The sequence below is a fragment of the Pithys albifrons genome, chromosome 7, assembly GCF_047495875.1.
Source record: "Pithys albifrons albifrons isolate INPA30051 chromosome 7, PitAlb_v1, whole genome shotgun sequence".
NCBI classification, from domain to species: Eukaryota; Metazoa; Chordata; class Aves; order Passeriformes; family Thamnophilidae; genus Pithys; species Pithys albifrons.
This window is the reverse complement of record NC_092464.1, coordinates 30,827,610-30,848,965: the sequence shown is the minus strand read 5'-3', so window position 1 is coordinate 30,848,965 and position 21,356 is coordinate 30,827,610. Positions and strand designations below refer to the sequence as shown.

General features: G+C 37.1%; 1 protein-coding gene across 3 annotated transcripts in view; it reads right to left on the bottom strand.

Moving 5' to 3' along the window:
* The window catches only part of HDAC9 (histone deacetylase 9), a 452,635-nt gene that overhangs the window by 349,267 nt on the left and 82,012 nt on the right, over nucleotides 1-21,356 (bottom strand). The window lies entirely within an intron of this gene.

Below are 21,356 nucleotides of genomic sequence, written 5' to 3'. Positions count from 1 at the left end.
TTCCTTTGCCTTAACTGCAAAAATTCAAAGTGTACTTTTTCTTAAATCTTTACAATCTCCTAGCTGTTTGTGAGAAAATATTTCAAACCAAAGCAATTATTTACAAATCCTTATAATTAATAATCTCACAATAATCTCAGACAAACTCTGATGTGAACCATCACTGATTTTTCTTCAAGTAAAATCATCAGTCATATTTATGCACATTATCAGCTACAGGTTTTGTTCTTACTATTATTCTAAATGGTGTTAAAACAGCATTATTTACTTAATTTTTTGAAATTAAAATTATGGCCTATAGTTGTGTTTGAAACCTATCAAACAATAGCAAACAAATGAATTACTTTGTTGCAAATCCTAGTGTAAAATCTGTTACATAGTTACATCTCAGCTAACATTTACACACTGCTAGCATTCAAGGAATAAGCTCCCCTCTTCAAATTAACCCCAACAGTAACATAGCATGAAAAAATAGCAAGGAAGAGAAGCAGTGAAATTGTTGTTTGTAATCTGTTACAAAACACTTCTGCTCTCTACACATACACTAAACAAGGTAACAAGGCCTCTTATCTACACTTCACATCTAACAGAGTGCAGGTAGAACAGGTTAACAATGCATAATTAAAGTGAATTCAGAAGATAACATTATTAGGACCTTTTGAACAGCTAAATCAGCTCTCACAAATGTTAGCACTGGCTCACATCCCTGAAGAGCGAGCGCATGCAGATCAAGCCCGTCCCAATTGTATGATTTCCTCGTAGAGTTGATCAGCTCACGGTGCTCGGCAGGCTTGGCATCAGCAGATGGCTGGGGGACTAGGAAACGCAGCAAACATTTAATACAACACTAAGCAGAAGTAGCTACAAACCCAAGCAAGCTAGCACACACAAAAAGACTAAAAGCAGCTCCAGGTATCAGTAATTCTGTCCAAATGCATTGCCCCAGTGTCTGTAACTTGCTCAATTAGAATCTAATCAAAGGTTTGGAAGGCTGTTCAGGGAAACGCAGGCTGACCTCTCAAAGCACCAAACAAAGTGAGCCACAAAGCGGCACGGGAACAACAAAGCTATTGCATGCATGCCCGCTGCACTTAGAGGGATTAGTGGGGGGTCAAGCTCCCATGGCCACACCTGCAAAGCTCAACACTATGACATTAGCTAATATCCTGCATAAATCATATTCCTTCTCTTTTAAAAGCAAATAAATAGCTGTGCATGTGTCCTTTGACCTTCATTGCTGGGAAACCTATGCAGTTTATGGTGATAAACCACGCTCAGCTAACCAATGCTGGCAGGACATCTCTCTATTGTGTTAAACAGAAATGAAATTCCAAATGTCTGCAACAATAAAGATTTTATTTTCTTTTTAATCCTTAGAAAGTTGAAGGGATTTTAGGAAGTGTGAAATAAGGAAACTTTAAAAAATATTTTAGATCATATCTATGAACTATACAGATAGAACTACACAAAAAACTTGGATGTATGCCCACAGAATAACTACTCTGATATTTCCCTCATTTTTATAGTGTAGAATACTGTAGGGACATGGTGTAGTGCCCTAGCTAATTGTAGAATCCTTTTATGACATCTAAGAGATTTTAAACAACTTCAGATATCTAAGCCAGGAAGAAACTGCAAAAAAAATCCATTAATTTTAATAATCAAGTCTATTCATGTGTAATAAATATGTTATGATGAAAGTGTGTTTCTCACATAGGCAGAATATTTATGACAATATAAATAATATAAATAACAGAAAATATGTAATACATTAAATAGCAGAATTAAATTATTAATAATTAGAAATAAAATTAAAATTTAATTCTAGCTTCTTTTCAAACTGACAAAAAAATCTATATTAAGAAATAAATGTCATTTATCACTTCTGCATAAAGATGCAGTGAAAAACAAATCTGGAATATGCTATGTAATTACATAAAAGAAAATGCATAAACTGCATAGAGTACCACCAGTGTGAATATAAATTATTAATTGCAAAGCCAATGCATTTGACTGACCACATTAACCAATGAGCTTTCTTATGAAAATACAGCTGTGAAACAAGAGTAGAATAAAGTGTATTCAGGTTTCTTTTGTACATGGGATTTAATTTCACTTTGAAGTTTGGTAATCCACACTGTATTCCAGAACTATCAAGGCTCCTTTGCACAATAGTTCATAGGAGCAACAGACAGTGTATAGCTTGTAGGAAAGATATCTCTGCAAGCAGGACAAAGGAGGAGAACACAAACCTAAGCATGACACAGAATCCTGAGAGATTTGGTATCAAGAGGTAAAATGACTTGTGTGAGATCAAACTAGACTGCAGCATTCTTGGGAATGCAAATGCAACTTTTGGATTTAAACAAGGCCATGCTTTTTCTATTTTATTAGATAAATAAACACTATATGTAAAATGTTACCTTTCATTACACCACTAAAACCTGCTTTCCTCAGTCAAAATCAACTTAATGTCACGGCTCTTTTCTTTCTACTTTTCCTTTTTCCTTTAAATTAGATTGAAAGCAAAGACTTTGATACAAAAAAAAAAAAAGAAAAAAAAAGAAAACTGCTTTAGCACATGGAAAAGCACAGGAACAGCTGATAACCTGAAAATCTCAAGCTACCTTCAGGCATGAGTGAGTTTTAATCAGAATTCGTCAACTGAAATGTATTTGCAGTAGTCTGTATAAATCAATTCAGACGGTGGTTTTACTGATATAAATGAAAAAAATTAAAAGAGTGACAGACATGCAAAAGGTTTTCTAAGGCAAAAGTAGCATAATTGAGTACTGGATTTTTCCCAATACTGTTATTTGAAGATAAATCTGACAGAATTCTCTTATTTCAGTTTTGTAGAAAGATTTAAAAGGGGAGGAAAAAAAACCAACACAAAGAAAACAAAACTCCAACAAACATGCAATATCCAAAACATCAAACAAAGAAACACACACCATTATTTCTTGCAGGAGTTTGTTGTTTACAACTTCATTGGCTAAGTTCAGTCTTAGATAAGCTAAATTTAGGGAACTAATAAACTAACCTAGAAGATGAACACAAAATCTGAGATGACTTCTCATCTCACAAGTACAAAACAATTTTAACTCGGTGCTGTTTAGCTATATAGTTTATATGAGCTCACTTGCTTCAAGACTATGTTTTTGATGGATACGGCCTTCTGTTAGTTCAGCTGTAGAAAAGAAGAATGCAATCCAGGTTGACAGTGAGAAAAAATATAGAAAACTTCATAAACTGAAGATTCTGTAATTATGATACCAGCTTCAGATATAAACTTGAAAAAAAAATAAGCATTACAACTCCTGAACTGACATGTAAAGCCAATAAATGATTATCAATATAACAAGAGAACAGAAGGAAGTAAAAAAAAAAAAAGACCCCAAAACCTACCAGAAAAAAATCTAGATTGCATTCTGCATTTTTTTCATCTTCAGATTTTAATTAGCCCAAAAAGAATATTTCCATCCCTCTCTGCCACACAAATATCTGTGCATTGACATAAATATGTATTTGGAAAACAGGATAAGCTTAACCTTTAATAAACAATAACTCCAACGTATTTCACAATTTTTTTCAAAATAGTGGAGAAATTCATTTTAACTGCTTTGAGAAAACTCTTATTTTCTTCCTGGCCTAAGACACAGAATTACCTAAATAAAGCTTCATGTACTTTGGTTAGACACCTCCATCATGTAACCACTCCAACTGATAGGGGCCTGCTGTTTCCTCCCCAGTTTCAAAAGATTCTGCAGCAGTACCAGGGTCATGAACCTGAGAAAGAGGTGAGGGATCTGGAAACTGGAGTTTGCTTTGGCCATGCCTGGAACATTAATGATAATAATACACAAGAAAGCCAAACATGCTTTATTTCAAAATACTTGATGAAACAACTAAGGCCAGCAGAGGGACCCATAAGGCAGAAACAACTCTGCAATCACAAGAAATTTCTCTTCAGAGAGTAGTTTTGGGATGGTTGTTGCAAGTTTAGCACTGTGTGACCCCTTCCCAGGGGCTTCCCACAGACTGTGCAGATCTTAAAGTGCACTGCCCCCTACAGAGAGCTCCTTGTGCCACTCATCTGAAGAGGATTGTTTTTATTCCATTCTCCTCCCTCACTGCTGCCAATCCCAATTAACCAGTCAGCCTGGGAAGCACGGCATCCAAGAATGGCTGGAGGGTGAGCTTGCCCTGACACTTTCGGCAGCAGGATGAAGGATCTGTGCCTCCACAGGCTGGTTGGTAAGAGATGAGAGGTGAGCAGTTTGTCACTTTCTCTGAACTGGGTCAATTCCAAGTGCTTTTGAAAGAATAACAAAATTTAACTAGTTCTATCTCTGTTGATCACCCTGGTGTTTCTTACCACAGATCAATGCAGTAGAGCAGATGGAAAACAGCAGTCTCACACAGAATCATAGAATATCCTGGCTTGGAAGGGACCCACAAGGATCACTGAAGTCCAGCTTCTGGCCCTACACTGGACCATCCCCAAGAATCACATGTGCCTGAGTGCTTTGTCCAAATGCTTCTTGAATTCTGGCAGTGCCGGTGCTGTGACAACTGCCCTGGGCAGCCTGTTCCAGTGCCCAACCACCCTCTGGATTAAAAACATATTCTTAATATCCAGTCTAAACACTCCCTGACACAGCTTCAGGTCATTGCCTTGGGTCCTTTCACTAGTCACCACAGAGAAGAGATCAGTATCTGCTTCTCCTGTTCCCCTCATGAGCAAGTTGTAGACAGTGGCCTTCTCCTGATGCTTTCACAGTAAGCCCATAGGAAATGAGAAGGCAAAAATTCTGTAGAAAGACTCAGTGAGCCCAACAAGCCAAAGCAAAAACTGATCAGATCAAGCCATTAAAGAAGAAGACCTACCTTAATTATTCCTTTTTTTTATGATTACAAGGGAGAATAATCTGCAGTTCTAGCTACACCAATAGACTTGTCAACTCACTATGTCAATTTCAGCGCAAGGCATCAGATAACATTTGCTGCTTCAGTTCCTAGATTGCACCACGAAATGTCATTAATGTGACATAATTTTTTTAATCTCTGTCAATACTAGCTGGCAACAGTCCCCTGCACTGCAATTCACCTGGACACTGGAATTTAACCAAATAGCCATGCATGAAGTGCTTCAAATAGAGTCCTCAAATACTGGGGTACCCAGCAGCGAACTGAAAGTAACTGCACTTTCAGGCCATGCTAAAGAAAGCTCTGCAATTCTGTGCAAAAGAGAGATAAATGACAGAGAGGGCAGCAATGATATACAGGTTACACTCTGATTTTAACCCATTGTAACTGACTTGTAATTTGCTCTCACTTTTTTACTGCCAAAATCATTACTGGACCTCTATGGTACAGCCCTTAAATAATATATACCTTAATTACTTTTTAATGCAACACTGCCAGTTTGGAAATGAATTTGTATGTTTTTGTAGTATCTAGGTGACTGCACTAAATCACGACAGTGAGCCTATGACCAATATCCATCAGAAGCTTATTGTACTAATGCCATTGTGAGTTCTAGTCACTAACCACTTCTGACCAGATCCTTGCTCAATGTAAATTGGATAGAGCCAGATTAGATGAGGTATGAGACATGTGTCTTTGACATAAAACTAAGGAAAGTTCCAGACATCTGCCTCAACAGGATTTTGTTCAGAAAACACTCCTACATACATAGTTATAAATATACAGAAGGTTGTGTATATTTATTCTAGAAACATGTATTTGATAAAGATGACCTTCTCTGCAGATTGAATTGGAAAAGTTTGTTGGTGGGAAAAAGAAGCATTGAAATGAAAAAGGGTACAGACAGCACTTTGTTTGATCACAGCTCATGTTCAAAGAAAAGACTACAGCAATGCAAACAAATCGGAGGAATCTGGTTGTTTGCGCTTTTTTGCCCATTTAGATATATAATAAAATGCAGGATTGTGCTGTCAGTATGTAAAGCAATTTAACTATATGTGGCTGTACTTACACCACTAACATCAACTGCCCACATACATATGGCATGGAAATACCATACAGCCTTTAGTTCCTCGAACAAATAGGGCTGAACTGTCTGAGCTTTCTCTCACTACAGAAGGAAAAGAAACCTGTCCATTTGTGGGGTTGGTTCCAGCCGGGAGATGGCAGTAGTAGGCAAAATGATTGCAGTAGTTCCCTCGTTTATTTTAAGTATATGATCTTATGGTCCTAAGGTCAATAGTAACAAAAAATAAAAAAGACTGGGAAGTGAAAGAAGGGGAAAAGCATTTTTCAAGGTCACAATATTTACAGTTACACTGACCTCATACTTTTGTGGTTTCTGATACTCACTGTTAATTCAACATTATGAATGGCAATTAACACAAGCAATGATACCCTTATGGTTCCTAAGGCAATTCATGACTACTAGGTAGCAAGTGTGGCTGTCATTTGAGCAGCTGTCTTCATGTCATTTAATGCACAAGGATTTTTTTTAAATTATTTATTTTAAATAACAGTAAAGTCTCTCCCTCTTATCCCTCCTTCTTTTCTTCATTGTTGATAGATCCCTCCAAAGTCTATCACAGAACTCTTCAGACTGGTTAAAAAGTTCTGGGACTCCTCAAGGAACTGTGTTCTCTCTCCTCTGGAGTAAGTACCACAAATTATTCATCTGGTAGTGTCACCACCCCAGCTGCTACCACTCCGCTTGGCCATGGTGTCAAGGAGGTGGCAAAAAGAACCAGCCAAATTTGAAAACTCATTACATGAAGAAAGTTCTCACTAGTAAAACATTTCAGTCCAATGTTACTTACTCTATTTTCTCAGAATTGTGGCTGCATCTAACACATTTTCTTTTGGATGAAACCCAGGTATAACTATTAAGTGTAACTAAAATGCAAATAGTCAGTGAATAGTCAATGACATTTTAAAAAATTAAGGGAGGAAAAATAAAAAAATATTGCATACAAAGATATTACAATTAATTCTAAAAGAGTAATGACAGCATCCAATATTTATACATACATTGAAAAATGCCTAAACATAGGAAAAGAGAGAAAGCAAGCTAAGAAAGATTCTCCAGCAAATATTTTCCAAAATTAACAGGAAGGCATCAACCTGTGGTAGTGTCCCCCTGTCTTACCACTGGCCCAAAGAGCCAGAGCACTGCAGGCAAAACCTACCACAGGTTCTCTAGGACCAGGGAGAGGAATCTAAAAGGTGTAATGTAATAACTGGAGGTCATAAGGCCTGATAGTAACTCTGTACCTTAAAAATCAAAGATATAAAACTACTAAATAAACAAACAAAAAACCCCTTGGTATTGGCAGCAATAGTTTTCAGTGAGCTGATCTTGAAGCTGGGGAATTAATCTTCTTTTCAGCAACTTGTTAACAGAGATAAATTTCTCAAATGTAAATATGCTGAAACACACATTCTCAAAGATCAGGCATTTTTTAAATTTATTACTATTATAGTATGGCTTCATTTTGCAAGGAGATTTGGAGGTTACAGAAAAAAAGGTTTTACAAAACCTCAAGACTTTTTTCTTCCTTTTTTTTCCCATACATTAAGCTCTTTTAAACAAAGTAATATGAGATATGCTAAGAATTTATCTCCACAGTAGTAATTTCAGAGGGAATCAAAATTTCAATAGGATAAGAAAAGCTACTTAAAAAGAGAAAAGTGTTTGTGAATTTTCTCAGAGCAAGAAAACAAGACAGTTGTTTAGTTAACCACATAAGAAAAAGAAACTGTGTCTTTGATTATGATGTACTGTGGGCTTACAGTTAAGTAGGCGATATCCTAGTTAGTAAACATGATTTCACCCATTTTTAGGAAGCTTAAGAAATGCCATCACCAAGATACTTGACTTAGTCAATCAGAATAACCAAAGTAACACATACAGCTCAAGCTGTAAAGAAGGACTAATACAAAAAAATGGCACTTTAAAAATCTAAAATCCAAAGCATCCTACTTGGATGGGTATTTCATAGAATCATAGAATCATTTAGGTTGGAAAAGACCTCTAAAGATCATCCAGATCAACCCAAAACTGTCAAGTCCACCACTAAACCATGCCACTAAGTGCCACACATATATGTCCTTTTAATTAGCTCCAGGGATGCTGATTCCACCACTTCCTTGGGCAAATTATGCCAACACCTGACCACCCTTTCAGTGAAGTAATTTTTCCTAATATCTGATATAAACTTCCCAGGATGCAACTTGAGGCCATTTCCTCTTGTCCCTATCACTTGTTACTCGGGAGAAAAGGCCAATCCCCACAGTGCTATAACTTCCTTTCAGGTAGTTGCAATAGGATGAGACTGGCCTTCTTGGCTACCTGGGCACTGTCTCACCTTTAAGTTATCTGTGTAGATGTTGCTATGAAGGAGAGAGAAAAAAAAAAATTAAAATTTTTGAGATTTTGGGTGATAATGACAAGTCTCAAAAATAATTTCCGTGGCTCCAGATTTTTTTTCACTATAATATCAATACTAATTTAAAGCACCATCTGTAGGTTTCTCTCCATTATTTGGTGATTTTGCTGAAGACTGAAGATTCATTAATTCCCAATTAGTCCTCTACATGGCTATGTCCAACATAATAGAATACTTCAACTCAGTCAGTGATGAGATAGAATGCTAATTTCTCAGACTAAACCAACATACCCTAAAACCAAATTGAGATGCAGAACTTCTTTAACATTCAAAATGCAAGCCTGACATACCAGAGGAAACAAAAATCAAAGAAAATAAGGATGTAAAAGAGAAAGGTGATCAACATATGCAGGTGAGTGTAGAAACGTGAAGAATTTCACCTTAAAAGCTATTACATCCAAAAGGAATAGTCCACTTGTGTGACCAGAGCATTTAGGTAGAATGAGAAAGGCTAAGCAACTTTCGTATAACTAAAATCCAGAAAAGGCCTTAAATAAGCAATACAAACCCCACAACTTTAACTTCTCTCAGATAATGCAATTATTTGGACAGGCATAACTTGTATATACCTTGCATTAGATAATACCTGTTCCTTTAGGTACTTTTTTTTTTTAGAAATAAATACACTTATTAATGCATTTAGCTGAATCTAGAAGGAAATGTCAGACAAGAGAGAGACTGGCATGGTTAGTAGCAAGAAATTGCACCACATTGGTTTGGGTCATTTTTAGTGGCACTCATCAGCAAGGGAATGCCATAAATATATTACAGAGCTATGAAAAAGAGGACACTTGAAAGCTTGCTGTGTTAACTGTCCCTCTTCCAAATTTGCACAACTTCATCTGGAAAAAAATCTGAGAATTTTTCAGGGAAATGGAAATGCACCTAGCACCCAAGGGCTGCTTGCATCATTTGCAACCTCATATCAGGATGTCCTCACTGATGACACTCATTTCAAGCAGACTGTGATACAGATACATTCACTCCTCTAACACAGCATTTAACACACATCTTTTCATCTACAGGCCACTGCATGCATACCAAATGTGAGCAAGAATTTTAGGCTCATTGTAAGTGAAACTTGTCTATGACCACACAGTCAGCAACCAGCAAAGCTTTGTCAGTGCCTTTATACGTGCAATGCACACACATTCTAATGTTAATATAACCTAAAAGACTGGTCATATGCCAAAACACCGGTATCTATCCTGGCACCTATGTAAACTTTAAAAAAAAAGTTTAAAAGTATCATCAGAGGCAAAAGTTTCTCAGTAGTTCTGGGTCATGCCAGGACAATCAACTATTTTGCATTTCTGAAAAGACAGATTATTTCAATTTAGGTAGCTAATTTCTTCAGTGAATCTCTCAAAAAACCTGCTTGGAGTGAGCAAAACACCCTTTTAAACTTCTAGATGCATTCTTCATGGTAAATAATTAATTTGCAAGAATAAGTGGCAGTCTGCACAAAATATGGGACCTCCATATCTACAACAGTGTACAGTACATTTTACTGCTAAATGCCAATTTACATTTCTCAGGGTAAAACAACACACTTCAGAATCACTTTTATTCTTGATGCACAAAACCTGTGCATTGCCCGTTGCAGTTAGTCTGCACTCAGCAGGTTTCATTGTTAGAAAATAGCTCACAGAAAAGATGGAGCTCCATTTATTTTGAGCTGTGGAATTTAAGCTATAATTGCCTAATTAGATTTCAAAGCCCACTGACAAACACAATCTAACTCTCTTTGAATATCTCCTGATAGAGGCAATGAAGTGATCCCTACAAGATGTGGAAGCTTCATTAATGATGAACAATTAGGAAATCTAAAAATATAAAAGTCTTAATAAACAAGGAGTGGTCAACTACAACAGCTGTTGTGACTTTAGGATTTATGACAGATTTATGCCTTGGTGTATGCTACAGTACATTTCCTACACACTCAGAAGCAACTTCTAGCATGTAAACCAGATTTTTTTGAAATTTAATTAGAAAAAGGGGACAAAAATATAACCCTTGCATTCCTTTTTGAAACAAAATTTTCACACGCCTTTGATTTCCCATATGTATTGTAGCATCCTCTGTCCAATTTCACTTTACACATACTTTCAAGAAAACAAGTAAATTCCAGGGCTAACTCAATAAAGGAAACTAAATTTTATGCGGTAAACAGACTCAAATGCAAAATACAATGTTCAGTACCTTTGCTTCAACTACAACACATTTCAGTTCATGGGAAAATTGGTTTCCTCAGAGAACAAACCACAAAACTAGTGCAGAGAGCAAGAACATCCTAAAAGTAGCTAACAGCAATCCAAGGCAGACAGACACTATGTGAGTCACTTGACTCAGCTCTTCATGATTAAAAAGATTAACAGAAAAGATTAACACCAAAACTGATGTTATTCCTTCACAATGCCAAAAGCCAAAAAGACATCTAATTTCTCCTAACTTTTTCCAGATTTTTCCTCAGAATATTTAGAACAAGTGCCAGAGTTTACATGGGATAGACCCACAAGCCTCAAAAGCAGCAGCACACTGAAAAGAAACCAGTAGAAGAGACAGAAGGAGAGGGAGAATAAGAAACAGCGAGGAGGAGAGAAACAAAGGAGTTGCAGTTGTCTTGCAGAAGTTTTATTAGGTAAAATAAGCCTGGTGAACCTTGCAGATAAACAGGACCCTATGCTGTAAAGGAAGGAAAAAGAACCACATTAGTTCCTGCCAGTATGACTCAGAGGAAAATTCCTTCCTATCCCAAAAATCAAACCATTAGTCTATCCTCACTGCATGCATGACATGCCATTCAGCCAAGTCTCTTCAGATCCTGGGGTTTCCTTCCCTCCCCTGCTTTGCCAAAGCAGCTCAGCATATCTGCTTTACCGGGTCTCAAACCACCACCACATTTCTGGTCCTCACAGGATTTGCATCATCAGTTCCCATCTAGCAAAACCTAGCCCAGCACAAAGACTTGGCATTAACCTCTTCTAATGAGATGTGAAGCTAAACTGAGCTTTCATACGGGCTACCCTGCAATGCCACTGGCAGTACACTGACCAAGGCCAGGGCAACAAAGCAGAGTTGGGACAAGGGATGTGAGGAGAAAATAGCCCTGGGAGAAAAAGGTGTGCAAAGAAGAGACAAGGGGGAGGCTGTGCCAGGATGGGGGAGGCACAGAGAATGAAATTCCAGCACTGAGACTGCAGTTCAAGAAGACATCCAGTTTCACCTACAGAACTTACACATAGCAAAGGAGTGGCAGCAGATGGGAAAGTGATTCATATCACCCTTTGAACCATAGACACTTACAGTTCACCCTTTGACTCTCTTCTTCTCCTTTGTTTTTAACTGCAAGGGAGGCAGAAAAGCTGCCCGCAGCCTAGCAGAGAGAAAAAAAAAAACTTTCCAAGTACATTGGCCCAAAGACAACTATGTTTTTTCTTTCCTTTAACTTCCTACTTGAAAAACTAAGACACAACTCAACTCACTACATTCATTCTGAAGATGAGAAGAACATTCTTGTCCGCTGCTGCTATGGAAATTAATACAGCAGTTTATAACTGGGTGCAACTCCGTACATCTCATTCAAAAACACATACAGGCATTACTGTCCTACAAGAAAGGACACCACGACTGTCCTATCAATAGCATAGCTTTCCACGTCTTTCTTTCAATGATATATTTTCTGAGAGAGGACAAAAGCAATATTACGAAAGCAACTGTCACTTAGGACTTGCATTTACCACTATTGCAATGTCAGTTTACAGAAGCAAATGTGTAGGACTTGTCTGTGCTCTCGCATGAGATTTCCAGCAGGACTCTCCTATTCTTCAGCATCTAAGAAATGCTGATGAAATTCAAAATAGGAAAAGCTCAATACACCATAAAATGGTAAATAATACTGGTGACAAGAAAAATACAGTTTCAAATGCAGAGAGAGGATATGAAATACATTAGATTGATATTCTCTTGCTTTTTAATCTCCTTCCTACTGAGAGCCTTTACAGACTATTTATAGTTATGATACAGTGTGTTTGGTGTGTCAATGTGCTCTATGATTCTACTAACAATTCAATTACTAAAACCCCTTTTTTGCCATTAGACTGTTAACATCTGAGATTGATAACAAAAGCACAGGGTAATTAGGTGGGGATTTTTAAACCAAATGGCATTCATGCATTTATTACACACTTGGTCGCTTATCTAAAATTAGGTATCTAATCTGAATATGAATGATGAGAAATAACAATGATGGGGAAAAAAATTTAAAAACACAATACAGAGAAAAATGCAATGAGCTTTACTCTTTTTAGCGGTAAGTGCCATTTCTATTCCTGATTATAAAAGCAGCCTAATGTGATTTCCATTTTGGTTTATGACTGCAGGCTGGCAGCAAAGCACATTGTTAATTGATCAGAAGAAAATACTTCATTTCTTTCAGTTTATGTTTAGGCTTTGATCTTAATTTCTCTTGTGATTTCTGCCAGAATTGTTTGTCATACTTTAACAAAATCCATGAACCACAGGGGAGATGCTAAGCTTATATCTAGGCATTTGCTTATGAATAATCTTCCTATAGTCTAATTTACATAATTTTATTGTTTAGTGGATTCTTCCTATGCAGATACATTACTGCCAGTGCAACGGTACTTACAGTGGTGTCAACTGAGTATGCTACTGAGACTTATAGTTTGCATATTAAAATCAACTCTGAGATAAAATATAGCATATACCACAATGCAATGCCTCAGAGGAAATTCAGTTAAGAACATCAGGAGGAAAATCAGTTATATATATTAACCTATAGGAATGTAAAACACAAATAGAAGATAAAGATTTTTAGAGCATTTCTTACAGCTTAAGAATCTCTTGGTTTGTTTTGTTTAATTTTTTGGGGACAGTGCATGTAGAATTCTGCCCTTGGGTTTGGGGGGCTTAAGAATTAAAACCTAAAACTGGTAATTAATTTTATGTTTAGAAAGGTTAGCTTTCTATGGCAGAATATGCTGGAAGAATCATAGAATCATTGAATCTATTGGGTTGGAAAAGACCTCCGAGATCATTGAGTCCAACCCTTGGTCCAACTCCAGTCCATTTACTAGATCATGGCACTCAGTGCCACGTCCAATCTGCATTTAAAAATCTCCAGGGATGGTGAATCCACCACCTCTCTGGGCAGCCCATTCCAATGCCTGATTACTCTCTCTGGAAAGAATTTTTTTCTGATATCCAACTTAAATTTCCCCTGGCAGAGCTTGAGCCCGTGCCCCCTTGTCCTATTGCTGAGTGCCTGGGAGAAGAGACCAACCCCCACCTGGCTAGAATTTCCCTTCAGGTAGTTATAGACAGTGATGAGGTCACCTCTGAGCCTCCTCTTCTCCAGGCTAAACAACCCCAGCTCCCTCAGCCTCTCCCCATAGGGCTTGTGCTCCAGTCCCTTCACCAGCCTTATTGCTCTTCTCTGGACTCGCTCCAGCACCTCAATATCCTTTCTGAACTGAGGGGTCCAGAACTGAACACAATACTCAAGGTGTGGCCTCACCAAGGCAGAGTACAGGGGAAGGATCACTTCCCTGGTCCAGCTGGTCACGCTATTTTTGATACAGGACAGGATCCCATTGGCCTTCTTGGCCACCTGGGCACACTGTTGGCTCATGTTGAGCTTCCTGTCAATTAGTACTCCAAGGTCCCTTTCTGCCTGGCTGCTCTCCAGCCACTCTGTGCCCAGCCTGTAGCGCTGCAGGGGGTTGTTGTGGCCAAAGTGCAGGACCCGGCACTTGGCCTTGTTGAACTTCATCCCATTGGAATCAGCCCATCTCTCAAGTCTATCCAGATCCCTCTGCAGAGCCCTCCTGCCTTCCAGCAGGTCGACACTCCCTCCCAACTAGGTGTCATCAGCAAATTTGCTGATGATGGACTCAATCCCCTCACCTAAATCATCAATAAAGATGTTAAACAGGACTGGACCCAACACAGACCCCTGGGGAACACCACTGGTGACCGGCCGCCAGCTGGATGCAGCTGAGCTATTTTATAGGGGCTTGTCCATTCAAAAACATTTGCTAATTGCTAGCACAGTGATCATCTGTTAATCAGATTATAAAATCTAAAATATTGTCAGTGTCACAATAATACTTTCTGACCTCGCTGCCCAACACTATACCTGAGCAAGCACCTACAGATTGCTTATCTGTTATTATGTGCTACCCCCTTCTGAATTACCTTCACACCTCACAATCTTAAAAAGTTTCTTCAACACCAGGGAAACTGAGACTTAATATACATGGCAACTAAGTCCCACTGACTAAAATGCCAAACCCCTTTTTTTGCCCTGGTTTAAGCAATTTGGGCCTCTTAATTCTTGATCAGACCCCAAAGGTCTTCTGCACTCTGAGATGCTTTTCTACACTGATCCCAGGTTAGGGCAGCCACTGAAAGGAGTAGGAAATTAATGAAGAGGAATGATGCCCAGAAAGAGTTCTTATGAGCCAATCATCCAACCTACCTCACCTTCCTCCCACATCTAAGCAAGGCTTCCAGATTCACTATCACTTCACAAAACTGGACAACAGCATTATCAAAATTGAAACTGAGCCCAGTCAGCCAGACCACAGGAGAGGGCAACAACCTCAGGGGCCTGACATTTTCTGTCACTGAGAAAGACTAAATAAAATGCTTACTCTCCTTCAACCTTGAGGGTGCAAAGTTAATTTTTTTCTGTTGTTTTCATAGGCTTTGATCTAACTCTGTAGCTAAGGCAAAGCAGATATTTAGTGTGTTTTTATTACTAGTTTTGTTATACATAGAGGGGAAAAGTGGGAAAATTGAAAGAAATCTAAATAATTCAGATACCATTGCAATTTGCACATTTAGAAGGCATAATTAAAATTTAAAAAGATACAACTATTTCCATTACAATCCTAGGCTGCATTCGCATGGCGTAATATGGGCAGGCCTCCTTCTTGCCCTGCTCCAGAACTACATCAGTGTGATGTCAAGCCTGAGATCCATTAAGCAAGTTTGTCAACTCTGAGATTTTAAATACAATTCCCATATTCTTCATAAACAGCTTTCTCACTGGCAACACCTTTGTAAAGATGTTTTAAATGTACCCTATACTTCAAGTCATAAAAAATACAGTAGAAAGCTATTTAACAGTAGGAGTTTACTGCATTAAACATAAGAAAGGAAGTGCTGTAAAGAATGAGACTCACCATCACTCCATCCCAGTTAATGGAATATATCTGATTCTTTGAGGAGCAGTTAACTCTACACAATTTGGCAGCACAATATATGAAGGAAAAGCTTTCAGTACTAAATATTTTCTGTCTATTCATGTTTGAAATTAAACTTTGAAATTAGTATTGTAAAACTATTTTCCTTTGTATTTCCCTGTGCATGTATAGTTTTGTAATGTTTGTTTCCAGGCTTCGGTGCATTCCTTTTTTATTGACAAATTTTTGCTTACTAAGGATTAATTTTTTTTCTTTTCTCTGTGCAAGGGAAAGGATACTCTTGGTAGGATTTCCATATTGATAGAGATTTTCAGCTTTAAGGCCAGTAAGAAAACAAATTAAACCTTTGCTGAAAACAAAATAAAACAAAACAAACAAGGAAAAAAAAGTTTAAAAAATATACCACCTACCTGACTATCAAGAGGTATTTTTCTGTGTAATAAGAACAAGACTGTATAGCAGCTTCATACAAAACAATCACACCTCTCCTCAGTTCTTCTAATAATACAATGTATATCTATACTACATTTTTTGTGATCACTTTTTAACACACACTTTATTTAAACTCCCAGTGAAGTCATGGGACTGAAAAAAAGAAAGCAGATATGAATAAAGTGTATCATAATTTGATATTAAAGCAAAACATTCCTAGCTCACGTGGACTGCAAGGCATCCTCAAAATAAATGTTTACAAGCCAATCTACCTACTTACCTACTGGTATTTCTGTAGTTGTGCTTAGGCCAAGAAGGCAAGTGAAAAGTTCATACTGATTTCAGTTACATATTTTCTGGAAAGCTAAGAGAACATGGAAAAGCCTTAGGCCAGAAAGATTAAAGTCAAATCCTCAGGGGAAAATTTTCAAGTATTTAATGCCACAGACACCAGTTTCTAGGTAGTCAGACATATATGCACACCACAGCAGGGTAAGCTAGACTGGAGATTTACAGATACCTGAACATACTGCTTAGCCACTGGTGTTGTAATAATTAGGATGGAAAAGTTCTCCCAAGTGTTTTGTAAAATGAAGCACTGACATGGTTGCAAGGACACATGAATGCCTTTTCTACTCATGTGAAAAACCAAATTACTGAAAATAGACTTATGCTGAAGAAGTCAAAAGGTCTTCATAGTAAAATAGATTTCCAAGAGCTGTGATGCAGACTCCTTTGAAAGAATGAACTCAGCTCAAGTTTTAGCAACTGATCTAAAAGTCATTTAAAGTTAAAAACTGAAATGCAAGCAAGGCATAACCATGGCAGTACATCAGAGCACAATTTTAATGAACAAATGATCTTGTACACATCTACTTCTACTCCTGCTCCTCCCTCCTATGACACTGGTTCATCTCAGTGAGTGGAGAATGATTTTGTCATTCTCAGCAAACAAGGCTTAATGTAGCTGCAAAAAGACCCAGTTGTGTTCATTTTCCCTGATAATCTTTCCCATCAGCCAGATAAAATTACAAAATCAATTTGTAAATTACAAAAGCAATTGCAACACTCCAGTGTTTACTTTTACCTAGGGTAATAGAATTTGATATTAGAAGCAAGAGTCCAAGCAAATATAAGAAATTAGTTACATGCTAAGGCTACACTAATTTTTAGTTGACATTTTCCAGAATGGCCTCAGGAAGAAAGTTTTAAATCTGGGAGAACTTTCGGAAGCAATCTGACACACTCTAATTTTAAAATGCCTGAAGGCTGAGGATATAATCTGAGATCATGGCATTCATTTTTATGTATTTATTTTATTTGCCTAGCTCAATTTTCATTTCAAAAACAATTTCAAATAAAAATGTAAGTTAAATAAATTATCCTGCTGTTAACGAATTAGGAAATTACAGAAACTATCATTTTGGTTTGGATTTCATATGAATATGTAGACTCTCTGTCCTACAAGCTCTGATAGAATGATAATGCTTTGATAGAATAGTAATGCAAAAATGTTGTATGGGTTTCCAGTCTAAAACTGTAAAAGTCTGAAGATGAGTAATTCTGACAAGTTATTTTAAACTAAATGAAAATTAAAGCAGTTAAAGGCCTGGTTTTCAGAAATAAAAAATTCAATAATCTCGTTAAGAAAGTTGAAGGTTAAGGTGGTAGCTGTCAGTCTATTGTGGAGTTGTTTTTTCTTTCAGTTTTCCGAGTCTGTGATTTTAAGCTATGGCAACTTGGTTCTGCATAATGCAGAAATGAATATAGAAATTATGTAGCTTCATCACACAAAGGGAAGTATACATATACAGAGTGAAATATACATATACAGTACAGTACATTTATGTTAAATTGTACCCTTTGATAAAATACTGAAACTACTAAAGGATATCAAGTACAATCCGTTCCAAAATTAAATACCTTACTAAATAACAGAAAACAACAGGACAAAGCAGTCCAAGATCATATCTCAGTCTTTATTTCCTAAACTGAGCTTGGTTTTCTATCCTAATATGCTCCCCTATCACTTAACAGATCTCACAATCATCTCCTTTCTCCCTCCCAAAACTTGTAATCCACTTGTTTTTTACCTATTATCATGTAGACTCCCATGACTACAATGTATTTCTACAGCACCCATTAGAGGCAGAGATACATTCAGTAGTATTCATTCTTCCTGAAACATGCACATCTTTTGACAGCACCGAATACTTATGAATTATGACTTCTAAATCCAGAAAATAAGCTTAAGAAAATTCTAAACTGTTTTCTGCTAAAAAAGCATTCAAACAGATCTGAAACAAAATGTATTTTTTTTCTTGAACAACACTTTTTTAATATAGTACAACACAAATGGAGTCTGTCATGTTACAAGTCTTAAGGCACTTCACAATTTACAGCAAAAGCTGACAAAACTGTGTCTAGTTAGATATGACAAGGAAAACAGATTTTTCAACTATTATCATGTGTCTTAACACAAGAAGTAAGTGAATCTTCACAAGTAGGTGATCTTCAAAGCAAAAAGCAGAACAAGTTCAAGAACAAGGTAGATATTAGATGTAAGACTGAAAGGACTCTTGAATTCAGGGTTAGAAGTTGGTAAAGTCTTCCTTCGGGCAAATGGAATTTACTCATGGATAAATTCATGCTTCAGACCACACATGGATCTGTCTTTTGTTACACAAGCTGACTGCCTCCCGAATAGTACTAAAACTCATGTGTTGTATAAAATAAAGCTCTAATAATAAAAGCAGGGCATCAAATACATGCAGAAACTAATACAATTTCTGTGGCAATCCCTGTGTGAAAAGCAGCAAAGACATTTTTTTGTATCTGGTCTGTACACATGTCCACAACCACTTACAAAATTTTGTCCACTTGCAATATTACCTCTAACATCTGCAATCTAAATTTCTTCAGAAAGAAACATCTTTTTGTTCAACACCCTGCAGAATCACATCACCACCACAGCCCTCACAAAAAAAAAAAAATAAAGGCACTGAAATTTTATAATAGCCTTTTTATTATTTTGTACATATTTGGAACGTGACAGCTCATAGTCAAACAGTCACGAGTCAAAGAAATTTTAAGGAGAAACAGTGACTAGTCCCAAATATTCAAAGGTTGCTCTGTCTCTCCCTGTGTAACACAAAGCTAGTCAATATAAGGTTGGGACCTGGAGAGTTAACAACTTCCTATCATTCTTGTAACTCCCAAATATTTTACAAGTGATATGCAGAGGAGTTTCTTCATGTAATAATACACAAAGAACTAGCACTGGACATACCAGTACAAAAATGAAAATGTATATATATATATATATGTGAAGAGTCATTATAAGTAGCTGATTGTCTGACACATACAGAAAAAAAAATGGTTTGAGTAACACTGAAGTTAGACATACGAGAGTACTGCACAGTGCATCCACTGTTAACATCCCAAATGATATATACTTTTACTGTTGTTGTGCAAGTTCCAGTGCAAATTGTTTTGTTACACCTTTGTTATACTATCATAATCACTAAACACTCCACTTTCATATGGAAGACTAAAAGAGTATAGATTCGCCTTTGAATGTAATCTTGTATCTACTGAATTACATTTGCTTGCTTCGGGATACCCACATGGGCTAATGTACCTCACACATGAACATCTGTGCAACTATTCCCAGGCACTGTAAAAGTAAGTGCAGTAGCCCCAAGACCTTTATAGCATATCATGACACAGTAAAAATAACAGTTGCCTTGCTCTGGTTAAAGGGAGTAATAGATGGAGATTTAAAGCATTGGGATTTTGTTTGGTTTTATGATTTCCTAGATCTGCCTAGAGCAAGCACCCCAGAGCAGGATTCTTCCTTCTTCTGTTCTCTGTTGAAAAACAATGTCAGCACTGCTGAGATCTGCTGCTCCTAACATAGTTCCACTTTGCGCCCCAAATATTCTTCCCCCTCTATAGGACAGAGTGGACTGGTAATTGAAAACTTTAGTTCCTTCCAGATACTTTTTGCAACATAAGTGAGAAGTATATATACATGGCAGAAAGCATGTATTGTTGTCACTTCATTATTTGACCATATATCTAGCATGAATGGGAAAGCAGTAGACATGCCAACTAAATACATGGCATATAAATGCAATAAATACATCAAATACTTCTATTGAAGAGCAACAGTACATTTATACCACTTTCAGATTCCTTTTCCTAAACTATAGCAAACTTAAGTAAATAGAAATATTGACAACATGGCAATTCCACCCAACCCTTACAGACCTGTGGAGCCCAGAGGTACATAAAAAGCTCACTGTTTGGAAACACTTCACTTCTACACTCACCTAACACCATGCACAATAACGTCCTGGCTTGCAACTTGCGAATGAAACGTTTAGGTGCAGCTGCAATACAGGCAACCAGCACTACCTACACACTTAATTAATTATATTAGGCTAGAATTAGGCAAAAAACTGCCTGGAGAATTATTACTGTGCCAGCTCTTCCGATGCTTACTCTGTTGGTTTGTGTTGGGTTTTTAATAATCTTACTGCTGCCAGGAAAGCATCTATCTCTTTGTTTAATGAAAGCTTATAGTTTTGGTAATTAAACCCCTGCAATTCTTAAAGCACTATACAAAGCCAAAAGTTAAATGTTGTTTTCAAACAAAAACTTGATGAGAAATTGTAGCCTCTGAGAAGGTGTTAAGATGTGCACACACTAATCTCATCAGCTGGTAATATTAAATTCCTCTTTAGAAACTAGGCTAATACCCCCTGGAAATGGAAGTGTTTATATATATGCTTCTTTTTGATGAAGCTTACATAAAAGGAGATTCAAAAATTACATGCAGCATTTTTTTCATCGTTACTCACAAACTTCCAATTAAAAAACTATGGTGATGGTTGGGATTTTTTTTAAAATCTTATGTCAAGGGGGTTTGCAGGCAAATTCCTTTGCTTGTATTCATAATTTTAAAATAATAGAAGCTTAAAAAAATTAAATTACTCAATTTCCACAAATGTATGTATCTAAAAGATTCAAAGTACTTTCATTCATCACTTAAAACATGCTTTCCCAATCACACATACAATATGGGACTGTTTCCAACAGGACTTACCCTAGGAGCAGTAGAATAGGTTGGTCCTACAAACATACTTTTAAATGCTTCAGATAACAGACTCAGCTATGTAAATCTAACAGATGCAGAGAGAGGAGGCTCACACTTCAGAACAAGGTTTATACATCTCCAGAGCAGAACAACTGC